The sequence below is a fragment of the Microtus oregoni genome, unplaced genomic scaffold (genome assembly GCF_018167655.1).
Source record: "Microtus oregoni isolate MIOR12 unplaced genomic scaffold, Mior012 000019F_ref0000042, whole genome shotgun sequence".
In the NCBI taxonomy this organism is placed as follows: Eukaryota; Metazoa; Chordata; class Mammalia; order Rodentia; family Cricetidae; genus Microtus; species Microtus oregoni.
Window position 1 is genome coordinate 21,838,844 of NW_024543078.1, and position 13,287 is coordinate 21,852,130.

The 13,287-nt window shown below is 42.7% G+C and overlaps 1 protein-coding gene across 3 annotated transcripts in view; it reads left to right on the forward strand.

The window, feature by feature from the left end:
• Window positions 1–1,540: 1,540 nt before the first annotated feature.
• The window catches only part of Aftph (aftiphilin), a 67,014-nt gene continuing 55,267 nt past the window's right edge, over window positions 1,541–13,287 (forward strand). For all 3 annotated transcript variants that reach the window (XM_041669000.1, XM_041669002.1, XM_041669001.1), the window contains exon 1: window positions 1,541–1,672. The gene's annotated coding sequence lies outside the window, so the exon portion shown is untranslated. The remainder of the gene's footprint in view (window positions 1,673–13,287) is intronic.

Below are 13,287 nucleotides of genomic sequence, written 5' to 3' on the forward strand. Positions count from 1 at the left end.
CATACAGTTGTGTGTGTGTGTGTGTGTGTGTGTGAGAGAGAGAGAGAGAGAGAGAGAGAGAGAGAGACTTTCATTCTCTGTCAATAAACACAGAGACACACAATTTTTTTCCAAACTTGCACCCGAGCTACACCAGCAGGGGGCGAAATACAAAAGGAATAAATTTGACAAGCAATATAGATTTTTCTCACTTCAGTGACTGGGCAATAACAAAAAAATCCAGCATAATCACAAGGCACTTTACAATTTAAAGTGACTCAGTCTTTGTTATCTTGCAACGACTGAACTGTAAGGAGACAAATGTGGGTCTATTTTAGTTCTTCAAGTTAAATTTGTCTAGCACATTGTGGAGACAGGATGAACTATGATGAATTGCTATTGTCCTTATCTTTCCCAACGTGTATAATTCCTCCAGTCAAAGGGCTGGACAGTTCTCTGCGATGACGGGTGTTTTCCGTCCTTGTTTCTTTGGGTTACTGCTGAGCTTTGCGGTTTTTAAACTATTTTAAATAATTCAACGTGGGCAGAAAGAGAACCAGGCAGGGCTCATGATTTGTAGGGTAGAGCCCAGGGTTCACCGTCTCAGACAGAAATAATAATTGTGCAGCCTTGTAGTCCGAGTCTTACAGTGGCACGTGTTCTAACAGATTCATGGGAAAGGACGGGGGAAGGTTATAAAAAGAAAGATCAACTGCTCAGGACTGATGGAAACAAAGTCTCTTATGACCTCTATAATAGAGATTCGCTCAAACGCACAAGTGGATTTGAAAGATGTATGAAAAACGACCGTCTTCTAACACCAACACAATTCTGGGCTGATTTTTGTAGAAAGATTTGTTAGTTTGCGTGCTGACTTCTCGTCTTAAGTAGGACAATCACTTCTCATTTGTTAAATAACAGCTTCCTCTTTTGTTGGCTTACATAAAAAAAAAAAGAGGAGGAAGGGAATAAAAAAAGTCTTTTTTTCCGGGCGCAAAGGACGAGCTGATGAATGTTGTCCAGCCGGTTTTTCCAGTGGTGATCTGGTTGTTTCCATACGTCTGCAGTTTGATTCCAAGGCGAGACTTAACCCGCTCCCGGGCGCAACGGGAAAGTAACCGGGCTCAGAGGAGCTCGGGTCCGTCGCCGGGAGCGCCGCCTGACGGGCGGGCGAGGAGGGAGGGCGTCCGCAGCCCACACTCGAGTGCCTCCAATGAGTACAGAAAAAGGCAGTCTGCCCGCACCCAAAATGGCGAACGTCGTTCCTCGCGACGGCGCCTGCGCAGGAGTCCGAATTCGGTGACACTAATTCCCCCGGAGTGTCCTCCCCCACCCCGGCACCCACCAGCGCCCGGCCCCGACCTAGCCACCTGCGCCCGGAAGTGACGTAGCAGCGGCAGCGGTTCCCCGCTGCATGATGGGAGAGTGTGTGGAGTGGGCGGGGGTCTCCGCGGAGGAGGAGGAGGCGGAGGCGGCGGCGGCGGAAGAGGGCGGAGGGTAGTGGGATGGGGGTCCCGCGGCAGCGCTGAAACTCCGGGTGGGCGTCCATGGCGCCGCTGCACTGACAGGGCTGGGAGCTGCTCGCCTTCCGCCCTCGCCCGCTCAGCGTCCGAGCAACCGGTCCTTCCTCGGGGAGCCAGTTCCTCCCCGGGCCGCGGAGCCATGCCCATCGCGACCGTCCGGGACGAGCCAGGTGAGTGCCGCCGCCGCGCTCCCGGGGGCTGCGGAGGAGCCGGCCTGCCCGGTGGTCCTGGCCTGGAGCACCTGCCGGCGTCGGCCCGGCTGCGGGCCTGCGAGCTCGGGCGCGGGCTCTGCTCCCCTCGGCGGCTGCGGAACGCCGCCGGCAGCGCCCGGAGCGGTGGCCCGGCGCTCGGCATCCCGAGCTCGGCCGAGGAGAGCCAGCCGTGCCCTCCCGGCCGCCGTGACCCGCCCTACCCCTTGGCGTCTACCTGGCCGAGCTGCGCGCCTCCGGGGCTCCCTCCCGGCCGCGGTGGAGAAGTTTGGGGCTCCGCTCCGGCTTCCTCCTTCTCCCTCCTCCCCTCGTGACAGGTGTAAACACTGGCTGCCTCGCGGAGGCCCGAGGCCGGCGGCTGCGGGAGTGTGTCGCCTCGGAGGGTCTCGGAATGTCCCCAGCGGGCAGGGACAGCCCCAAGCTGTGTCCCTTGCGGAGAGGACCTTTTCGGCACTCCTCAGAAAATCGTTTGCGTCCTCTCCCTCATTGCGTTCGAAAGTTGAGCTCTTATTCTTTAAGCGCCCGGCTTGGCAGGTGCTGCGGGGTGCAGGGGACAGAGGGCGAGCAGTGGTAGGGTCTTTTTCCCCTTGGGAAAGCGAGACTTGTTGGACCTCCCACTGCCCCCCACCTTCTTGGTTTATTCAAGTTATAGCGTGATTTCCCTCTGAATCGGTTGCGGCTGAGGAAAGAACTGACTCATACATATAAATATTAACGGGAGGGGGGACACGTCAAAGGAGCCATGGTTCTGTTTCGGAGTTCTCACTTTAAGTAAAACTTCTACCCATAAACTTCACGGCATAAATGTCTTCTACGAGGCACGTCCTCATACTCAGAGATTGGTTTTTGTTTGGGAGAGGTTACTGAGGGAGACGAGGGCTCGGGAGCAGTTTAAATCTGATTTGATATTTAACTGTTGGTTTCGGTTAAACTATTAGAGAAATATATGCTAAACTCTAGGGGGAACTGTGCTTCAACTCTAATTCGTTGATAGAATCAGCCTAGTTTACCCACTTTTCATAAGTTTCTAAATATTGGCATTTATAGTAATCATTTTTAACAATTTCCAGGGGTGTGTTTATTAAAATAAAGTATTTATGGTAGCTTTATGCATGGAGAAGCCTCACTCGAATCAAAAGTTAGATCCAGCATCAAAATTTCTAGTCCAGCAAGTAGAACCTACTAGATTATTAGATCTAGTCACTTTTCTGTGTGTATCAGGTTTATTTATTGATGTCTAGAGACATATTTTAAACCATTAAAAAAGCTCCGGAAAGACGTTAACTAGTACTCAGATAATATGTAGGGCCCTCAGATAATATGTAGGGCCCTTGAGTTTGAATGTTACCTGATATTTTGACCTAGAGGCTGTAAGGAAAATAATCTCATGTCAAGCAAAGATAAATCCACAATGGCATTGATAAATTTTGCAGAATCCAATTGCCTATGAAAATCTCATAATCTAGGTGATTCCATTATAGAACATAATTTTAAATTCTATTCTGCTTATAATTAATAAAAAAAACTAGATGCAAAAAGCAGTGAAATTTGAGTACTGATTTTTTTTCTGAATTCTAACAGGCAAAGAATTTATTAAATAGCATCTCATTGAGAAATTGACTGTCCAACCTTCCCCTCAGGTCTCATAATAGCAATCTCTTAACGTATTTAGATACTTAAAAACCCTCAAGAATCACCTAAAGTAAATGTTGATATTCCAATTTAATGTTACCAACAATTTGTTTTTATTTTTTGAGGGAGGGTTTCATGTAGCTCAGGCTAGCCTCAAACTCCTAATCCTCCTGTCTCTGCCTCTCAAGTGCTTGGTGTGTGCCATCACGCCCAGGTTCCAAAAATTTGTAAATTAAAAATAAAGGACTTCTCTCTCTAAGCACTTTCAGTTCCTCATTATGTAGCCCAAAAGTCTTTACAGCCAAAAGTTCAATTTTTTGCTGTTGTTTTAATGCAACTTTGAAAATATTAAGCAACTATGGATTTTACATATGTCATTTTGGTGATTAATTGTTTCTAATTAGTATATGCATATGTGCGCAGACACAATCACAACTCTTTGTGCAGCTTTGCATAGTAATTTCTAACAGTGATATGTTCTGCTTTCTGTGAGCTAGATACTTGCTCTTTTCTCTTTGTTTTGTGTTACTGAGGCGTGAACCCAGGGCCTCATGCATTTTAGGTGGGCACTCACTGTACCAGTGAGCCCCATCCCTAGCCCAGCAAGATACTTTAAGAAATGTTTTTCTGAGTCAGTGAGATGGTTCAGTGGGTTAAAGGCACTTGTTGCCAAGCCTGGTGCAACCTGAGTTTCATCTCCAAGACCCATATTGTAGAAGGAAGGAACTGAGTCGTGCAGATCGTCCTCTTCCACATATGTGCCATGAAAGACTCATGCATGCACAGATGTGCACATAAATAAATATGTAATTTTAAAATACTATATTCTTTATGAGAATTTAAGTTATTTTTATCCTCCCAGCAACCCTGTAAGGTAGCATATAGAGTGCTATCCCTATTTTTCAGAGGAAACTGGAGCACAAAAATAGTAATTTTCTTAAGGCAAATCAGCTGGTAAGTGACAAGGCAAGATACAATAGAACATTATGTAGTTTTTAAAAATGTAAAACTATACCACTCTTTTCTGGGATTCATGAAGCATGTATCACAAGAATAAAAATGTGTGGGCTGGGGGTGTTCTGCTCAGTGGTAGAAAACTTGCTTATCTTGTACAAGATCCTGCGTTCAGTCCCAGCATTGCAATGTGTAATGGTAACCACCAAGTAAGTATAAAAGTTAACCTCTGGAGAACTAGAGAGTGCTAAAGGATTGGGAAGGCACCCGTGACTTTTCAAGTGGATCCTTACTGTTTGTCGCATACTTGATTAGAGAAAGTTAAGTAAATTCTAACATAGTTGTGTTAACAGTTGTGTAGTGGGTGTGGGATCATTTTTTTTCCTCGGGCTTTGTTTTATTGCTTGGGATACTTTACAGTAAAATGAAAAGTTGAAACATTTCTCTTCAAAACAAAGTATCACTTTTTTCTTCAGCAGGATTTCAGAAGGGAGTAGGGAAACAATGTTATTTTGTATTGACTTCGTTTTAAAGTAGGGGAGCTATTAGCTTGAATTAAAGCTTTTCCAGGTTTCTCTGCCTTAACTTCTTTTGCCTGGGCCCTCATCTAAAATTGCTGCCAAACATCTCAACAGCCCTATTTGACATACGTGGTTTATATTTCTAGGTGGACCCTGGAATTCAGGGCTCATTGATCAGTAGGTTAGACCAATTCTCTGGTAAAGAGAGGTCAGAAACTTGGATGGGAAGAGTTCCTGAGAAGTGTAAAGAGGAAAACAGATGCAATAGTCCATCTTACTCTTGTTGACCACTGCTACTTCTCCCAAATAGCTAAGGTAAAGGCAAACCAAAGATAAATTGCTAAGGAACTAAGTATCTGTATGTTCAGACCTTAATTTACAAGCACTCTAATAGTGATTACTACCCAGAGGAAAACAACATAGTAAATTAGGGCAAATTTCCCCCTTTTGATTCTGTTTGTGTAGGTATAGCATATGGCAGTTATTTAACTGAGCATCTGCTGAGGGTCTTCGGGTTATTCTTAAAGTAGTCATCAAGTACCCACTCTGTGTCAAGCCCTTTTATAGGGAGACTGAAATGACAAAACAACAGTAAAACCCTGTCCTCACAGAGCTTTGATTTCTAGTGTGTGTATGTACTTTACACATGTTTGTGATTGGGACAGGCGCCGAGGTAGCAGACGTAAAAGAGTTGGTTTGGGGAGTAAAGGAGCTTTACTTTTTACTTTAAGTCATGGACTAGATGGCGTTTATAGGGTATTGATGGGTCTTGCTGCTTAATGTATGATGGGGTTGAAGACTTAAGACCTGCAGGAAGTAAAGATAACCATGGGGGAAGAATAGTAGATATAAATACATGCCCAGAATATTGAAAGGAGAGCAGCAGGTAAGACAGTGTTTCTAGACTAGCAGGCAGGAGAGCTAAACAGGAGGTCAGATCGGAGATAGAGGCCAGTTGAGCAGCGTTGGAAGCCCTTTGTAAACGTCCCAGAGACTAGCTTTTTAGTGGGAAACAATTGCAAGGTTGCCAAGGGAAGATGTCAGTTAACATGTTTTGCTTTACTTTATTTATGTTTTGTATGTGTAAGTTGTGTGCCTGGTGCCCGAGGAAGCCAGAAGAGGGTGTTGGATTCCTGCAAGTGCAGTTAGGGATAGTAGTAAGCCATCATATGGGTGCTGGAAATTGAACCCAGGTCCTCTTGTTGCAAGAGCAACAAGTGGTCTAAATCCCTGAGATTATTCACCACCCATTTATGTTTTAAAAGAATATGTTAGGGCTGAGAGTGCAATTCAGTGATAGGCACATGCACACATACATGCACACACATACACATCTACCTTCAGAAAAAGGATGCATGTACTTATTGTACAGGAAATAAACCATAGGAATGTGAAAATAGAAGCAGAAGCACTCATTGAGGAACTGGGTACAGTGATGCAGCTCAGAACTGGTAGTGTAGAGATAATGAGAGTGGCCAGTGTTTGAGTTGAAACCTAGAGTCCTCCCATTGCTAAATTCAGAGAAGTTATATTCAGTCACCTTCCAGAAACAAAAGTCCATACAACCAGTGTCCTAGCCTATTCTGACACTTCCTCTATCCTACTTTCTAATCAAATTCTATTACATGTCTAACTGTGCCCAGACAGTGGCTCCATGTATCATCCTTGGTGTCAGCCGTTTTCTCTGTAAAATCCTTCAGATACTTTCTTGCCTGGGCATAGGCTGTACACCTCAGCACTCAGGAGGCCAGCCTGGTCTACACACAGAGTCCCAGGCCAGCCAAGGCTACATGGGAAGATCCTGTCTCAGAGAAAAAAAAGAGAAGAAAATCTTTTTACCCCCTAGAGCATTTAATCATTTTCACTATTCCTCCTCTTCCCAATCAAGTTAGATTGCTGTTAGCCACACTTTACCTCCTTTACTATACACCCACACAGAGTTGTAAACTCTTCTCATATTAATCCCCCTTATTAGCCTTAAGTTTCATTATGGTTATTACTCCCTTTACTCTGTTCTAGCAGTTTTGTGAAGTAGATACTTCGTAGTTGGTTATGTTTTTTATGCTTAAAGCATACAAAGGTAAAAAGGGGCCACATTTAATAAAACAAAAAACTGACCTGTTACAGTTTTGATTTGGTTTGTATTTTTAAAAGGGGGTCTTATGAACCTTGACTGGCTTGGTCCCTAATATGTAATCCATTGTGGCTCAGACTTGCAGCAGTCCTCCTTCCTCTCCTTACCAGATAAAAGATTTACAGGCGTGTGTCACCACACTCGTAGTCTCCTGTTAGGAACTTGTTTCTGTCAATTCTAGAGTTTTGGAAGTTGCTTACAGTGCACTTCCTGTTTACTTAGGTAATATTATATCCTCCTGGAGTCTTTTTTTTTTTTTTTTTTTTTTTTTTTTTGGTTTTTCGAGACAGGGTTTCTCTGTGGCTTTGGAGCCTGTCCTGGAACTAGCTCTTGTAGACCAAGCTGGTCTCGAACTCACAGAGATCAGCCTGCCTCTGCCTCCTGAGTGCTGGGATTAAAGGCGTGCGCCACCACCGCCCGGCTCCTCCTGGAGTCTTTGATGGAGTTGAAGAATAGATAAGAGTTTTCCTTAGTTATTTTAAAAGATAAAGTAGATATAAATTTTTAATTCTGTCTTGATAACTGTCATATGTAATTTTACCATGTTAAAGTTAAAACCTTCCTTTTTATTTAAACAGAAAAGGGGAGGTGATGTGGGATTCCTCTCTGTATGCTGTGAATACCATTGGTTAATATTGGTTAATAAAGGAACTGCTTTGGGCTTATAGCAGAGCTATAGGGGAATAGAGCTAGGTGGGGAAAACTAAACCGAATGCTGGGAGAAAGAAGGGAGAGTCAGAGAGAAGCTATGGAGCCACCGGAAACAAATACGTTGAAACTTTGCTGAAGGCCACGACCTTGTGGTGATTCACAGACTAATGGAGATGGGTTAAATTAAGATGTAAGAGTTAGCAAATAAGAAACTAGAGTTTGGGCCAAGCAGTGATTTAAATAATATAGTTTCTGTGTGATTATTTCGGAGCTGAGCAGCCAGGGAATCAAAAAGTGGCCTCCTCCAACAGTAACTAACATATATTCTCCCAAGCATTTATATATATTTATATGTATATGTATGCTTTTCACAAAAAGAAAAAAAACTTTTATATTTATTTATTGTTGTAGGGGAGAGTAGGTATTCATGCCATCATGTTTGTTCAGAGATCAGAGGATAACTTTGTAGATAACTGAGTTCTCTTTTTCCACCTGTACGTGGGTTCAAGGGATCGAAAGCAGGTCACAGGCTTGCTCAGCAGCTCCTTTACCCACTCAGCTATCTTCCTGGCCCAACAGATTGGGATTTGGTGCATACAGTTTAGAATGTTTTGCTTTGCCAAGTTGCCTAAACCAATATTCAAGACCATAATCGGCCTCTTCCCCAGTTCATCCAAAAATAATTTGGATGATTTGTTGAAATCATTATTAACTTCATGTTATATTTTTCTGGTTCTTAAAATTATGAAATTACAGAAAACTATGGAAAAATAGGGGGGAAACTGGCATACTTCCTATGGCAGGAGTTCATCTGTTTAATGCCTGACACCAAAGACTCAATATGATTAGAAGGAGTACTGTAAGGGAAGTGTGTGTGTGTGTGTGTGTGTGTGCGTGAGAGAGAGAGAGAGAGAGAGAGACCGAGACCAGAGGGCAGCATTAGTAACTTCCTCAGTGTTTTATATGTATGTATGTAAATTATTTTTTAAAAAAAAATATAAAATCTAATCTATATTTTTTGACTTTTTGTTGTTTGTTTTAGGGCAAACTCTCCCACTGCACCTGGAGCTCATTGAATTGGCTAGACTGGCAGACCAGCAAGCCTCTCCTTGTCTCTTTTCTGGGCTGGGATTAGAGTCATTTTGACCTGGCTCCAAACGCAGCTTCTCATGCTTGTGCAGCAAGCATCTTACTCCTGTCTCCTCTTCACTGGCCAGTTTGCTTCCAAAAGAAAGTTGTTAACATTTGGTTTTTCTTCCGTTTCTTTTTTTTTTAAATTTATTTATTTATTTAAGATTTCTGCCTCTTCCCCGCCACCGCCTCCCATTTCCCTCCCCCTCCCCCGATCAAGTCCCCCTCCCTCATCAGCTCGAAGAGCAATCAGGGTTCCCTGACCTGTGGGAAGTCCAAGGAAAACCCACCTCCATCCAGGTCTAGTAAGCAGACGCAGCGGATGCGGGATAGTCCAAGCAAAACAGTAAAGTCCACACTGAGAGCAGATCGCCACACTACAACTAAATCAAGTAGGTTTTTGGGGGCTTGGCCTGCAGAGTGGTAGACCTTTTATTGACGAGGTCCATGGACGGGTGAACGGGGAGCATGGTCCTGTCCCTGAAGACCACCCTGAGTGGGAGAGTGTTCTTGGTCCGCGGCGGACACAGGAAACGGAACGGGGCATTCTCCAACCCCCTTGACACCCCCCCCCCCCCCCATTAGCCTGCGAGGGCTGGTCCTCTCTGCTGGGGCTGCTCCTCCTCTGCTGCAACCTCTCCCTTCCGTTTCTTGAGATTGAATCAAATTGATTTTTTTTTTTTTAAGGCAGAGTCTCATGTAACCCAGGCTAACCACTAACTTGCTTTGTAGCAAGGATGACTGAACTTTTAATCCTTCTGCTTCCGTCTTGAGTGCTAGGATTACAAGTGTGTGCTACCGTGCTTGGCATATATAGTGCTAGAGATCAATCCCAGGGCCTCACATATGCTAAGCAAGCACTCTACCAAACAAACCATGCCTGAGCCTCATTATTGCTGCAGGTTATGAACATCTCTCCATGTTACTAACAATCTTTAAACATGATTTTTAGTGACTATGTAAAATGCCATCAAGTGAGTTTCAAAGTATTTTGCTATTTCTCTACAATTGGATGTCCTGGCTTTGTTGTTGTTGTTTGGGTTTCTTCCTTTCTTCTTGTTGAAGTTGTTAATTTGACACATGCTAGAGTTATTTAGGAAAATGCCTCCATCCTCGCCTGTGGTAGGCAAGTCTGATGGACATCTTGATTAGTGATTAATGCGGGAGGGCCCAGTTAACTGTGATGTCACCCCTGGGCAGGTGGTCCTGGGTTGTATAAAACAGGCTGAGTAAACCTTGATCAATAAGTAGCATTCTTTCATGGCCTCTGTGTCAGTTACTGCCCTGAGCCCCTGCCTTGATTCCCTCAATGCTGGACTGTAACCCTGAAGGAGAACTTAGAAACCTTTCTTCCCCCCAAGTTGTTTTGGTCATGGTATTTATCACAACAATTGAAACCTCACTAGGGCATTGGATTTTTCGGGTTTTTATGTTATGAAAGACCATCTGGGTGAACAAGTCTGTAAACTACTGTCTTGATGTTTTCCCATTAGATCAAGTCTTAGAAACAGTTCATTGTCACCCCTCCTCCCCAAGCCTATTGCTTCCAAAAGGTTAAACCAGTTCTACTTTTCAAAGTGTTTACCTGAGCTGGGTGAAGTGGCTCAAGCCTAGGAAATAGAGGAAGAAGGATCAGGTTTAAGATCATCCTTGGCATCAGGTTGAGTCTTTGGCATCATAGCCTAATCTACATGAGACCTAAAAATAAATAATTGGCCTGATTTTTTAAAGGCACTTTTGCAATATGGAGGAATTTTGGCATAATTAAAAAACTTTGAAGGAGATCTAGATAACTCAGTGGGTAAGGGCACTTGGCTGTCAGTGGCAAGCCTTATGGTCTAAGTTTGACCTAGGACCCACATAGTAAAAGAGAAAACAGCTCCTGAAAACTGTCCTCTGCTTCAACATGTGCACTATAGCATGCATGAACACACATACATTAGATAGATAAATAAATACATTTAAAATAAAAATATTCTCTCCATTCGTAGTGCTAGAAGCAGTAATTGGAATTGGAGAAATTGGAAACAAAGGAAAGAAAACACATTTTTATACTTTGGATTAGGAGCAATTTCTGGTTTGTAAAATCAGTTTAGGGGGTCATGAACAACTTTTAAGAGAATGTCAAGTAAGTATGGCAATGCCTATAATAATAGCACCTGGGAGGTGGAGGGAGGAGGAATAGGAGTTTCAGGCTAGCTGTGCTGGGCTACATGAGACCCTGACTCAAAAAAAAAAAAAAAAAAAACTAGAAAGAAGGAACAGTTGAACTAGAACTAAACAAGTCAGTATATTCAGAGAGTATATTCTGTTTTGGTGAAATTTTTCTTTCAGGGGTGAGCCCCTTAATTGGTTATCCAATACAGGGTGGTCAGCCCTGAAATCATATATACACAAACAACAAAAATGGATTCATAATATTGTATTTATATATTTTTGCATTTCTTTCTGTAAATGAAATTGATATTCAAAGAAGAACCATTTATTGAAGGAGATATTGGAGGGGTTGGAGGGAGAACGGGGAAAGGGAATAGGATGTAATTATATTTAATTATAAGTCTATTTTTAAAAAATTTTCTTAGATATCAAAATAAGGCATTCTCTAGAAAATGGTATGAAAAATCTTGCTTATATGGCAGACTAATTTTCCATTCATTTCTAACCATAGGTATTTGGTAGGTTACAAATAGCTTTTCCCCTTTAGCCCTTAATCTTTCTCTCTTTTCTTTCTCTATTTCAGGCTAAAGCAAAACTTTAAACAAAAACATTGAAAGATTAACCAGTTAGAAATGTTTGCTATAGATTCTTTCCCTAGTTTCCATGGAGTTCTTGGTACAGGGAGTTCTTGGTACAGGCATACTCCCTGTATGCCTTGGTGTTCTACATGCAGATACCCTGATAAGCACTATTGACAAGGCTTTTGTTTTGATAATCTTCCCCCCGGAATGTCATTGTGGTAGTGTTTTGATCTGTGGATTGTGCATATATAGTTTACTTATGGTTTATTGTGTAGTATGTATGTGTGTATGTATAGTTTATTGTTTATAGTTAATAGTTTGTGCCTAGTTTATTTCCTGTTTCCTTCTGTTACTATAAATGCTGTTGCATCAATGAAGGGCAAGAGAACAATTTAAAGTCAAGCTAATATTACCTGGAAAAGAATTGGTAAGGTAAATCTGCTCTTACTTAGGTCATATTTTAAGACCATATTCGTGAGTTTTAGATTATCTAGGATCTTATCTACTTTCTTTACTGTTAGCCCAGCTAAGTGAATTCCAACTTCACTCAGCTATAGTTTTATAACTCTTGTAGCTGCTGCTTTTTCTATGTGGTAGCTCTTACAAGGCATTTACTGTGGTGTGGCGAGCAGATTGTAAGAAGAGCAACCGCCAAAGACCAGACTTATAGTTACATACTGTAGTGGTGTCTTTATTCTTGAAAGTCACAAAGTAGTTTGCGGTGGGGGGCGGATGTTAGGGTTTTGTTTGTTTGTTTTTCTCACAGTATTCTAGTCTTGTGAAGTTCAGTGTGTCTGTCTTGACTAGAATGTGAATTTAAAACATGCAACAAGAAATTTTTTTCAAAGTATGTCAACCATTCCTGTTAGCTGTTTGCCAAGTTGGGTGTAGAAGATTTTTTCATGAAGTACTAAATAAAATTGCTAGAAACAGAAAAAGCGTGAATGTTAGTTGGCTTATCCAGTGCAGCATCATGCTTTGGTGACACTGGGTGACACCTCTGTACATGCTGAGTAATTGCTTCAATTCAAAGCAGGTCCTCATGTTAGGGGTTGTGTTGAATGAAATCACAAGCCATTTTTGTCCTTTAGCAGTTTTTCTGTATCGCTAGCACATAAAGTACCACCTCTGACAAGATGCTTGTCTGTTCAGACAGGTTGTAGCACAACGGCTTCCTTTCACATTCATCTCATCTCAGACAGCATTCATCAGAATACACTTGCCCCAATTAACCACGTATGTTTTCTAACTTACTCGGTGGAGCATTGACTTGACAGGCCAGAGGCGAGGTACTGGAATCTTTTTCCTGTGGGAGGCGTGCTGTATTCAGTAGCAGTCGGTAGAGTAAATACCAGTAAGAACAACATGTATTCATTTCCTATTTTGAGCCAGGCCCTGAAGATGCAGAAAGAACAACAGCATTGTCATCTTGAGCTTGAGCAAAATAGCTAGGAGCAGACTCCGTGGTTTGGTAGGGCTGAAGCCAGAGATTGGTGTGTTGAACACTTAACTGGAAAGTATAGAAGTAGAGACAGCCCCTGTCGAGAGGGTCTGTAGCAAGGGATTCAGAAAGGCTCAGGGGCAGGGCTTTGTTTTGTTCCGATTTGTTTTCAGAATGGAAGAAGCTTGAATGTTTGTAAGATGAATAGAAAACATCAGAAATGATAAAAGAAATAAATTCATAGTCCCTGATCATAACTGGGAAGGAAAGGCAGAAGGGTCCAGGATTGTTTGTATACAGGATTGTGGAGAAGGTGTGGAATTGTGCTCTCTACCTTTAAAATGTGTTGTCCTTGTAAAGATTCTGGGATATGA